This window comes from Platichthys flesus, chromosome 6, assembly GCF_949316205.1.
Source record: "Platichthys flesus chromosome 6, fPlaFle2.1, whole genome shotgun sequence".
NCBI lineage: Eukaryota > Metazoa > Chordata > Actinopteri > Pleuronectiformes > Pleuronectidae > Platichthys > Platichthys flesus.
The window spans coordinates 21,388,640-21,402,306 of NC_084950.1; positions in this window are offsets into that span (position 1 = coordinate 21,388,640).

Genomic DNA, 13,667 nt, shown 5'->3' on the forward strand with positions numbered 1-13,667 from the left:
GGGGACCATAAAAGACTATCGATGTAATGTGAGTGTGTGCGTAACTATTTATTGGCCATGATGCGGTAGCAACCGCATCTCCAGCCCCCATGCAAGGCTAAGAGGTGGAGATAATGGATGAGTGTCCAGCAGAGAGCAAACAAAATCCATTATTATATACATACTATTATATGTATATAAATTATATCCTTCAAATACAATTTATTATTTGTATTTCTGATAACACAATACACAACATGAAAACACACTCTTTATCTCATTCAATGTTTTAATCATGTCTTTCACCCCAAGTGTCTGAAGGAGAGGTGTCGCAGGTCGCTCCTTCCTGCAGTGGTTAGACTGTACAACCAGCTCTGCTCCCAGTAGAACTACATGCCCCATTAAGGATTCACCTTTAACTCTTTTAACTGTGTATATTCATCTGTGCAATTGCAAAGGTTCATGTGCATCCATTCACTGTACATATTTTCAAACTGCATATATTTTTGTTTTTACACTCTCCATATTAGTTTAATTCAATTAATATTTGTTGTATTCCTTCCACTTAAGTATTGACTGTTACTTATTACTTACTGATGCCTTTTTTGACTCTTGCTTCTATAATACCGGAAATTTCCCCATTGTGGGACTAATAAAGGAGTATCTAATCTTTGCTTATTTCAGAACAATCTGGAAATTAAGTCTTGGTTAATCTCATGTACATTAGATGTGTGTCGAGGTTATGCAGTGGTGAAAAGATGCTAAATAGAGCAGACACTAAAAATGACAGTTGACAGAGAAACTAGAATAAGGTAGTGGTTGACGGAGGCTGAGTGTTTTTATGTACATGGATATCCTGCAGCGTGTCACCTGACATGTAAAAAATCTTGTCTTCTAAAAAATGGAAGATAGATCTCAAATCTGTTTTTTGTCCTTTTTTCTAAATCTGGGTAAAGAGATTACAGGAACATTCTGTGGTTTCAATCAGCAGCGACAGTTGGTGAGTAGGTGTGTACGATCAGAGCAATGGCCAAAGACTGTGGCCATTTACTATGTTCTTTATTTTAATTTGGATATGAGGAACCTCTGTGGTATTCCCTTGGAGCGTGAGTGCCTTCTATAGAGTTTCATTCCATTCTGTGGTCCGCAGGGCTCATGGCTGGGAATGGACATAGGTAGGTCTATCAGTGTCAGCAATATGGAAATCCCACTGACTTGATTTGCATTTCAGATTTCTCTGTATCATGCTGCCACCAGCCTCAAGAGATAACAAAAGAAACCAATGAAACCTGACCAAACAGACTGTTCCTACATCTCTTGTGCTGCTCCAATGACCGTGACTCCTGTTAAAACGTAAATACGATGGTTGCTCTGAGATACCTATGCCTCTGCAAACACTGTATAATACAATGGAAATGTAATTTGCCTGGAAATATGTTGTCCTAAGGCTGAGATTCCACATGAGCATGAAATCAGAATATGTCAGTTATGAATTAAGCCAAACAGCCGGTCGCCCTCCAAGAAGAGAACTCTTGGGGTTTGCCTTCACCACCCCAGGCGAGGATGCAGAATGCATACAACCTTAATACGAGCAGTCCTAAGTGGGCAGCCAGCTGATGAAGTGGATATTATGGTATGGTGTGGCTGAGGGATGCACTTAAAAGCTCCCTCTTAGTTCTGTCCTGTGTCCCAAAAGTTGAACTCAGACGCTGAATTTGACACGCCAGAGCAGCCGGTGCTGATTCCAATCTGTGAGCTGCTCATGAGATATTAATAAGTCACCTGTGCATGTTTGTATCTGAGTGTGGGAATGTGTGTATGCATGTCTCTTGCTCTCTTTCTCTGTGAGTGTTTGGCTTCTGCATGTGTGCCTCTCTCTGTCTCTCTCTATCTCTCTCTCTCCCTCTCTCTCTCTCACTGTGTGACAGTGTCTATGTTACATGTTGTCGAAGATAGAGAGAAAAAATCAGGGTGTGGATATGAAACACCCACAGCTCCCTCTAGCTGCTTCCCTGTGAACAACTAACTACTCTAGATATAGAGGCGGTTGGAGGAGTGTGTGTGTGTGTTTGTGTGTGGGATGTGGGACTTGGGGGTGGGCATTCATCAAGCTTCAACAGTTTCCCTCACAAGCTAATGTGTCGTGATTTAAAACAGTGACAGTGAACTGGACGAGAATCAGGGCCCAATTTGCCACAAAGGTTAGACTTGTCTGTCACTGCAATCTGATGAAGCTAAAGAAAGAATGGGGCAGATCAGCACACAGCAGCAGATGACAGAAATTTTCAGTCAGGAGAGTCCACGGATCAGCATATTTTCCCTCTTACCTTTCTTAGCTTCAGTCTACAAAGAAAGTGAGTTTCTTTTCTCTCACTCTGCAGGCTGCAGAGAGCCACTGGCTCTGCGGAAGAAATGTTGTTGGTGACAGACTATCAGAGCCTTGGCCAATGAGCTGAATGGAAAGAAGCAATGAGACAGAGTGCGAGCCGCTAAAGAACAAATGAGACAAGAGGGAAAGAGTAAAGTTTAAACAAAAGGGTTTTACTGATGGATTTACTTAGACGTAAAAGTCTAAGTGAGCAAAGAAGCAAACAGATAAACGCTCCGCAGAGATTGATGCTCTTGTTGAACAGCACAAACAATTTAAATAACAGACAAATATGTTTCATAAAAAAGGTGAGCAACGTTCATTTTCTGAAAAAGAGGTTTGTGCTGAACACCATTTCTACAATGTGGTTCTGATTTGTCTCTGGCATAAAAGGATTAATATTGATTCAAATTGCATGTAAAATAAGATTAATATCTATCTTCACTGAAATACTAAATATATCATGTGTGTGGCTTTTCATCTAGGGTGACTGTGAGTATGGGTCCCACAGTGTACACTCACTGGATGTGTCTCAATTCATCCTTTGGAGGCTGCATTTGGAGACAGATTGCATCACAGTGGCCCAACAAGGCTGTCCCATTTCAAAGGCTCCAACAATGCGGCTGACAAATGCGTCCTTACATCCCCAAAAAGCGAAGGCTCCAACAGGCGATCCTTCTTGGACCAACCTTTCCCGAGATTCATTGCGCCTCAGAGGTAATGGGGCCGCCGAGCGATCAGACATCCGAAACTGGAGTGTCACGCTCCAACTCAACCAAACAGTGCACATGTCTAAAAGGGGCATTAAAACTTCCTCTTGATGTCCAACTGCTGCTCTGATGCTATAGGTGATGGCAGAAAAGGCAGAACAAGCTGGTGATGCTGATCACGGGAAATCCTAAATTCCCATTCGGCCTTCACAGTCCACCTGGCACATGAAGGAGGTGGTCTTCGTGGGCTACGTGCACCACCTCCTCCTTCCAGCCCCTGAATTGAGACACAGCTTCTGGCACGTATATTGTGTCTGTAGCCATTTTTTTTTTTAAACCCACCCTGTGGCCAAACAATTCCTGCAGAATTACAGCATATATAAAACCTGAGCCCGAAACCCTGTGTCTCAATACAACACTGAGGCTTAATACCTTTTTTCTATAACAAATACTAATCCTGTAATACTATGAATCACGTAATTTATCTACCTATCTTTCTTTGTCTAAGATTATAGTAAGTAAAATGGGAACATAATTATAGCTTTAAGCAGCAGTTTTCTAGTGGCTGTTTATTCACTAGATGATGAAGAGATTATGATTAGATGTTGTGATTTTAACAACCTAGCTAAAGTTGTATTCACAACCTCAGGAGATATGATGCATGATGTGGATGAATCTAAAAGTAGATTATTGTATAAAATCCAGAAAACATATTTAGTCTTTGTCAAAAAGAAAAGAATCCAATGAAATATGACCAAGACACATCAGAGTATCTTAGATTTGGGGGTCAGGTCTGGAAGCTGCATTATATTTCTGCTGCTATCGGGTTGATGATGAGCTGAGAAGAACAAATGAAATGTAGTGATCCCGAAGGGAGAATTGGTGGGAAATTGCTATTTAAGGAACAGCCTAAGCCTGTGTGCAGAGGGTAATAGAATTTTCCAGCCGTCCGATTTGTTGAACAGAGATTTCACCCCAAACATTGGCCTAAATAATCTGTCAACGCCTCCAGGAACACTGGCCATGTGTTGACTCACTATTCCCTTTTTTGTCAGTAATATTTTGGAGAGTCATGTTACGTTAGTGAACCCAAAACTTTAATGCTGCTTCCGTTCTTAAACTTAAACGTGTGTATTTCTAATACAGGACATGCTGCTAGTTTATTTTAGACATTTTTTTCTTGAGATTAAATGATGAGACTAAGTGGAGGTTGAGGTAAAAACTTGGCACTGCAGTACGTCACACTAATAATATAATAATGAAATAAACACACACAATTGGTGTTATATATATGGAAATGAATTCAAACTAATGGTTGGAATAAAAACAACAGTAAGTCCTTTGTGGTAAGTGGGCAACACCAGGCTGAACGACTGCTATGGTTATTTAACTGCTAGGAACTTTTAGATGCCTTCTCGCACCCATCTGGCAAACCTCTGGACTTTATGGCATATTGTTAATCCATTGCAGTGACTGATTAAGGTCTACAATTGGTTCCACTTTAAATCCCACAAAGAAAGAGGACCAGTCCTTTTCAACAAAACTACCTCTAAAGTGCGCTTGATTATTCATTTCAATTATATTTGTATAGCAACAAATCATAATACACAGTACATTCTCAAGGCACTTTACACAGTAAGGTAGAGACCATACAAGTTGCAGAGAAAACCAACAGTTCCCACCATGAGGAAGCACTTTGGCAACTGATGAGAGAAAAAAAACTATTTTCAACTAGGAGCATGCAGCAGTTAACCCTCAGTTGCTTGGTGGCAGGAACCTGTGGTGGTGCAAGGCAACCCAAAAGTGCATGTATAAAAACAAACTGGAATAAATTCATATTCGGAAAATAGACCTTCTGCTGTAGACGCTGTGACCTGTGAAGTCTGGAGTTTGACTCCTGCCTGCTTGAGCATTATCACACTCCACAGCCATATGGAGGCAAACAGTTCTACCTGCATGGTGTGTGTGAAACTTTCACCTCAAGCTGGATGTAGTAATGTCATGTTGGTCCAAAGCAAACTTTGTATTTGTATATTGCTGGGCACTTGCAAATAACCTGTTTAGTTTTTTTATTTTCAGTCAATAATATTAATAAGAGAATACCTTTTATTTGACAGTACCTTTACAGACATCCAGGGACACCTCATAACATGTCATAAATAAACATATACAGTTGAAGTTAAGATTTTTTTTATTCAGTAAAGTAAAGTACAGTAAAGTAAAGGTAAAATCAAGTTAAGAGGCATGTGTAAACTAAAAGTAAAGCCAAAGATTTGATATGTGAGGGATAGAAAGGTTGTTATGTCTGTCGAGTACTCAGGCAGCAGTCTGACCGCTGTTTACATGGATAGTATCTCATATATCTGAATATACATATGAATGTTTGTTTGTTAAAACAGTTTGAAGTTAAATATATAAACTAAAAAGTAGTGATGGTATTGTGATAGGACAGTTTTTGCCCTTTAAGATGATTTATCAACAACATTTAACCACCTGTACATGTTTAATCATTTAAAATAGTTTTCACCAGACTGTGAGATGTGTATGTGCACTAGGTCAACCCATGATCTGAATGCACAACCGTATGTGTTTACACATAGTTTGTTTGAGTGCTTAACAGTACAAAAACATGTTTCCTTTGTTACCTTGCACGTCACTGCTGTTTTATACAAGCTGAGGGGGAAAGCTGCTGAGACCAGGTTGTTTGAAATCCAAGAGGATTCTCCCTAACCCACTGTCTACTGCCCCTGAGCAAGGCACCTTACTCTCCTAACATCTGCTCCCTGGGTGCCGTAAATGGCTGCCCACTGCTCTGTGTGTCCTGCAACAGATGGATTAAAAGCAGAGGACAAATTTCCCTCAATTGCATGAGTGTGTCTGTGCATGTGTTTGGGATAAAGAAATGTATCTTGTATCTTGTATCAGGATATAGACAGGACCATCGCACTACACTATCAAAGCAACCAAATGTAAGCACAACATGTCACTTGATTATATGATGACACAAAACATAAATAACACACTCTAACAAACATATAATCATAATGCTAATACTAACAATAAAAGCAATCTTATTTTCAAAATGATTTTGTTATATTTACATCAGATTTATGCTAATACGCTTTTATTTCTAAGAAAATACAAACACACTCACAGACATACAGTGCTGTGAAAAAGTAATTGCCCCCTTCCTGGTTTCTTATGTTTTTGCATATTTTTCACACTTTTTTAAACTTAGATCATTAAACAAATTTTTATATTAGACAAATAGTAAATATAAAATGCAGTTTTCAAATGATGATTTCATTTATTAAGGGAAAAAAGCTATCCAAACCTACCTGGCCCTATGTGAAAAAGTAATTGTCCCCCATGATAAACCATGAATGAATTGTGATAAACAAAAGTTTTTGGAAAGCTGAATTAGATTTCACTAGCCATACCCAGGCCTGATTACTGCCAGACCTGTTGAATAAAGAAAACACTTAAATAGAACCGGTCTGACAAAGTGAAGTAGGCTCAAAGATCTCAAAAAGCAACACAACAGGCTGCGATCTTAAGAAATTCAAAAACAGATGAGAAACAAAGTAATTGACATGTATCAGTCTGGAAAGGGTTACGAAGCCATTTCTAAGGCTTAGGAACTTCAGTGAACCACGGTGAGAGCTATTATCCACACATTGAGAAGACTTGGAACAATGGTGAATCTTCCCAGGAGTGGCCGGCCTACCAAATTACTCCAAGAGCACATCGACAACTCATCCGGGAGGTCATAAAAGACCCGAGAACAACATCTAAGGAACTCCAGGCCTCACTTGCTTCAGTTATGGTCAGTGTTCATGATTCAACAATAAGAAAGAGACTGGGCAAAAATGGCATCCATGGGAGAGTTCCAAGGCGAAAGCCACTGCTGACCAACACAACATTTCATAAAAACAACATCATAACAACAGTCAAACATGGCGGTGGTAGTGTGATGCTCTGGGGCTGCTTTGAAGCTTCAGGACCAGTTCTACTTGCCATCATTGATGGAACCATAAATTCTGCTCTTTAACAGAAAATCCTGAAGGACAATGTCTGGCCATCAGTTTGTGACCTCAAGCTCAAGCGCACTTGGCTTATGCTTATGTGGCTGAATTAAAACTATTCTTCAAAGAAGAGTGGGCCAAAATTCCTCCACAGCGATGTGAAAGACTCATTGCCAGTTATCACAAACGCTTGATTGCAGTTGCTGAGCCAAGGGTGGCACAACCAGTTATTAGGTTTAGGGGGCAATTACCTTTTCACAAAGGACCAGGTAGGTTTGGATAGCCTTTTTCCCTTAATAAGTGAAATCATGCTTTTATAACAGCATTTTGTATTTACTTGGGTTAATCTTTAGCTAATATTTAAATTTGTTGGATGATCTGAATCATTCAAGTGTGACAAATATGCCAAAAAATAAAAAATCGGGAAGGGGGCAAATACTTTTTCACAGCACTGTACATATTATTTTGATAATATATTTATTTGTCACCAATCTGGTGTTATTGACCATTGAGTTAACTAATAAGAGTAACGTACATCATAATTACATCTACAGTAGATTAATGTTGTATTTATTTATATGAATATACCATTTAATTAATAAACTTTTATTGACAGTGTTCAAAGTCTTTTTCAAAAGAAAAGCAAATAACTACAAATTTAAATTACACTTCATTAATCACATATAAATAAAATAATCTACTAAACATCGGTAAATCTTGCCAGATTTTTACAGCAGACAGGATCACTCAATGATCAAATCAAAATAGTAATGTGGCACTTGCCATTCTAAAAATGTATAGTTTAACATTTGGCAAATCTTGAAGAGCTGACCTCAAATTTGTAATAATTGTATGATTTAGATGTGACGCACTGTTGAGTGCTGTGGCATTTTGTATTTCACCAGTACAGTAGTGTCATTTTAGTGCATATATTATAGTGTGTATGACTAATTTCTACATACGATGCCTGACTTCATAAAAAGAAGAAAAGATTGATATGAATCAACATCCTTCAAGTTTCAATTCATTGTGTGGGCCAAAGATGCACTGCATGAATGGGTGGGTGGGTGGGTGAGTGGGCGAATGGTAATAACCTGCACTGTAAAGTGCTTTGAGTGGTCAGCAAGACTAGAAAGCTCTATATAAATACAGACCAGGCATCATTTCTTCACTCTGGGGAACATACAATCACTCTCATAGTTACATAGGGAGAGGCGGTGGACTAGTGGCAGAAAAATTGGACTATGGGCAGAAAGCTACGGACATCGGACTGGAAGGTCTCTGGTTCTACTCCTCGCAATGACAATAAAAAACATACCTGGATGGACAACACGTGGATCTGTTCCAAAATCCAAAGAGCACTCGCCCTACCCAAACTGTCTAAGTGCCCCTGAGCAAGGCACCTTACTCCCCCAACATCTGCTCCCCGGGCGCCGTGCATGGCTGCCCACTGCTCTGTGTGTCCTGCGATGTTCAGCAGACGGGTCAAAAGCAGAGGACAAATTTTCCTCATCTGCATGTTGTGTGACTGTGCATGTGTTTGGGACCAATAAATGTATCTTGTAAGAGTTTGTTTTTCCCTTTCACCCAAAGCTGCAAGTGGTTTGAGAAGGAACAGGAGAGATGGGGTGAGGGCCGGAGGAGAGTTGGGGGGGGGGGGGGGGGGTGTTGTTGTTCAGGCCAATTGTCCTTGAAATAGAGGCAGCCTTCACCTCAGGTTACAATGGGCTCCTTACCCTCTGAAAATATTCATGAAGCAATTACAATTCATATGATTAACAGGGAGGAACACAGAGAAACTGTGATGAGCATTGTAATTATGGGATTTGTGCAATATTTGCGAGATAAGGGTTGTTGTTTTTTTTTGCTTGTGTATGTGGTTACGTGTGAGTGCACATGCTTCGACATGCATGCAAAGTGCTGCCGACTTGATAGGTGAGGTAAAGGGGGATATCCTTGAGCTCTTGCTCCTGGAGAATTTGTGTGGAATCTCTGGCATCAATATTAATGAAGCAGGTGAGTAGCAGGTCTGCAGCCCACTACAAAAGGTGTATTTTTACTATAATAATCTACAACCTGTGTTTATTGGACGTACCCAAGATGGAGTCCGCAGTGAGAGGAATCATTTCAGGGAGCAAGAGGGAAACACGTGTTCCTGACATGCAGATGGTGTTTGTACTTTTTTTTATTTTTTGCTTCTGTCCAAAGCTCAGCTGTTCTCAGGCTCCTATTAAATTGCTGTCAACCGACAACAACCAGTCTGTCTCTCTCTCCGCCCACTGACCGTCTGTCTGCGGGTAACCCACGTCTCTCTGTGGCCTGCGACTCCGCTGCTGCTGTGCTTTCTGGTTTTTAGCACACAGACGTTTCTTTGCTTCAACATAAGTGCCCCAGGTCATAGGCAACAGCCTCTTCTTCCTGCTGAGTCGAGAGTGTGTGTGTGGACAGGTGGGTTTGAATGGATGAAGAAGAAGCTGTGCGTTCAGGCTTGTGCAGGGGAGTGTGTGTCTGTGTGTGTGTTTGCAAATAGGGTTTTTTGCAATCCATCATGGAGCTGATGGTTGCCATAGAAACACATTTCCTCAACCACATGCCTACTGACACTGGATTACATTTAATCTATACATGAATGTTTGCAACTTTGAAAGGGCACTAAACTTTGTGTAGCGTCCTTTCTGAGACATACTGTGAATTTAGATTTTTCGGCGCAGCAGGTTCAAGACGCCGATTCTTGATTTACCTAAACCTGGAAAGTGTCGCACAGTGCTTGTTCTATATAGAGAGGCGGTATGGAATGAATAAACATGCTTTTCCAGAAGGAAACAGAAGGAATCATCTGTTAATTTAACAAATTCCAGAAGACCACAAAAAAAGCGAGCTAATGTGTGAGGAGTCTGTGTTTGCGTTCTGGCTTGAAGCACATGCAGAGTTTCATTCTCCAGATAAACAGCATTTCTTCAGCCTGCCATCATCAGAGAGGTTTCAGCACACTCAGGGTTTCACAGACTAATGGTCTTTTTGACTAGACTCATCAAAACCACCACTAGACTGTTAGTCTGTGGTTTGAGCCCAATGCAGTGATACAGCAGTGGCAGTGGCAATGCATGGACAGATATGCATGAAAAGTAGTTGTAAAGTCATCAGCCTAGCTGCCTTTTGTGTATTAAGGCCGGAGATATACTTGTATTCAACACTTACACATCAAAGTTGCCTTCTGTATCCTGTGTCCGTTCTTAGGCGACATTTGTGCACGTCCTCAAAAATTACCCCACAAAACATCTGCAAATGCAGTAGCACAATATAAAAGATAACATTTTCCCAACATGCACTTTGTGTATGGTACTTCATTATGGTGAGTATGTTTTGCATGACTGTTTGCACGAATCATTTCTCTTTACACTAACCATTTGGGTATGTAGGTTAATGTTAATAATGTGAAAAGTATAGTTTGGGCAGCTTATTGTTAAGGGTCAGAAAAAAAACACATCTCCTGTGATTACTCCACTAGTTGACTACTTTTCGGGAATAGTTGACAACTACTAAAATGCAGTAGTAGTTGATGCCCTATACCCCACATAATTCTTCAGTCTATGTCCTTATGTATTCCTTTCTCCCCTAAAGTAGCTTTGAATAGAATAGATATGATTCAAATTGCATGTTATTAAAAATTCCCCCAGATAGATGCGGCCGTCTCCGAGCACCGTGAGCCGACGCGCTCGCTACGATCACTCAGACTTCATCTGTTGTCCCACATGGCTCCATGGGAACAGGTAATCAAGTTTGGTGAGCTATTGTCTTGGAACGGCAGTCACCTGCCTGGTAATTGGAAATGAGTGAGTGTGCCGCAGAAGGACTTACGCAGAAGAGGTGCACGCAGAAAGTGAGACAGGTTTATGAAGTGAACGTGTCAGCATTGTGTGTCTTCCTGTGTGCGTCCGGCCAGATTGTCAGGGAGAGAGTCGCTGGCATGTACAGCGCCAGTGAAAGCTTGCTGTCCCCCAGGATTCCTCTGCGCTGATGGCTATCGGTGTCTATCTTCTCCTGAGGGAGCGCTGCGCTGTCACCAACAGAACCAAAACACACAAACACACACACCCACACACACACCCACAATCCTCTGAGACAGCATCCTGCCTCCCAGGTAACAGTCTTTGTTTTTTGGGGATATACAGAGCAGCACATTGCTTTATGGCTCCAAACGTTCTCCGATGTATGAGCTTGTGTTGTGCACACACACGTACACACACCCTAATGACTTGTAAGGTTTAGCCTTATTCTGCAGCATCCATTATTGCCCAGCACAATGACAACAAGGTCATGCCTCGAGGAGATCTGCATTTTGTCAAGACTGACAGCAGAGTGTTGCTGCCGCTGCTGCTGCTGCCCAGGATTTATCCATCACTCTCAGGTTGTTCAGTTCTCACATTTCTACCTCAGCAGGAGCAGCACAACAAGGTTCAATTTTTCATATTTTCAGACGTTGCCATATGTTTGTTACCTGCTGACGGAGGAAACAAGAAAAGCATAGTCAGGTGAAGACTGGAAGTATGTTATTGTTCATCTATAAAAAATTATTTAAGATTTAAATATTGTATTATATAAGGTTTTGGGTTGGTCCTTACATTAACTAATTAAAGCTTCATCTGAAAACTTGATTGTGGATTTACCTTGTATGAGTGACTAAATAAAGACTGTTTGCTTTACAGTGAAGTGCATGGCCCCTGTTTGATGAATATTATTGCTAAGGCTTAATTTAGGGATCTAAAATATTAATAAATGATTATTGTACTAGTAAGAACCCAGATCAATAACCATTAAACCCTTACACTAGGGCTGGAGCTACACTAGTTTCTAACTATGCATATGCATTATGGCCACCTTGCATATTATGTGTCTGTTTGGTTGTGTATGAAACATTAACACTGTATGCAAGATGCGATACACAAATTAATGGCAGGGGCAGTGAAGGACTACAGTACATATTTTATATACAGAATCCAGATCCGGAAGTTCTACACAGTCCGAGTATTGTAGTGTGCCCCCTAGTGGAATACTCCAGTAACAAGTGTAGTAAACTGGAACTGTGCATGCAAGTATGTTAAAATTTTGCTAACGATGCAAATCTAGTGATTTTGTGAAAACAGCAATAAGCCTTACTTCAGACTTGTCTCCACAAACAGGTGAGGACTTAAAGGTCGTATACATTTATTGGTCAATAAGCATAAAGAAATGTATTCCGTCATTTTTTTATTGAAAGTAGTTGGTTCAACCTTAAATAAGTCTTTTATTTCTATGATTCTAGATTGTTAGAATGTGGTGCAACATGCTCTAAAGCCTAGAGAAAAATGTTTAATCTGCTGGTTATGAAAAAGTCACCCAGCATAAACAACCTTTCGCCTGATTTGTAAACAATTTAACTGCAGAAAAAGTTGGCTTCAGGCAACTTCTAAAAATATGCCAAAATATTCAGTCATTAGCCATCAAATTTTCAGTCATGTACATGAAGAGAGAGAAAAGAGTGACAGCTGGTGAGTCGGCTCAGTGGGGGGGGATTTGGCAACTCGGCAGCGTCTTGCTCCTTCCCACAGTGATCCGTCCGGCTGAGACCAACAAACAAAAAGAACTGTGTTTTGGATCAGGGCATCGCTTATAACTGAGAAGCAGAGGGAGAGGGAGAAGGGGGAGACTGCGGGCAAAGAGCGGGCCAGGAAAGGACGAGTGCCAGCTCTGCCTCCAGTGTCCATCTCAGATCTCTCCATCTTTCCCTTCATCGTCTCCCTCCATCCATCCTGCCCTTCCTCCTCCTCCTTCCCAGCAGCTGGCTGGTTTTCACCCCAGCAGAGAAAGACGTCTCTGATGGCAAAGACTGAGACATCAGTATGTCTTCAGACACAGAACGGTCTCTGTTAACGCTCCATGAATTCACACCCACTGTCTCCTCTCTCCTCTTGCATCGTCCTCTCTGTCCAACCCTCACTGCGTCCCTCCCGTCTCCTGTTCATCCTCTGACTCTTCTCCTCACCCCTCCTATTTCCCTTGATTCTTGTTAGTTTTCCCTTCCTCATCCACCTCTCCTTTCCACTCCGTGCACTCACTCTCTTACTCTCGCTGCCGCTCCCATCTCCAGGTCTCTTTGGACCAGTCGTCCAGTCCAGTTTTAATTGACTCGGAGTGACATGCAGTTGAGACAATAGGAGCAGTCCTCCTGGGGAAATCGATACGAACCGATATTGAGCTTGTTCAACACCGACTGGACTCCACAGCCAACGGTGGTTGGCTACTTGATATTAGATGCAAGAGGACTTTTTTCACAGGAGACATTCTTATACTTTTAACTCCTGTTGGAAAAATGAGGCCATAAACAGCATATGAGGAACTTTGATTAGGTGCATAATACAAATAAACACACACCCATTTAGCTTGATTTCCAAATAAAGTGTGGTTTGAATTAATTCTGTGTCAGTGAGTTCAGCTCGACCTACAAAACAAATTGAACACTGTTGTGTTCAGACACTTTATTTCCCCTATAGTGTCCACCACGACAAAGCTGCAGTATCCATGCAAACTACCAATACTCCATGGATA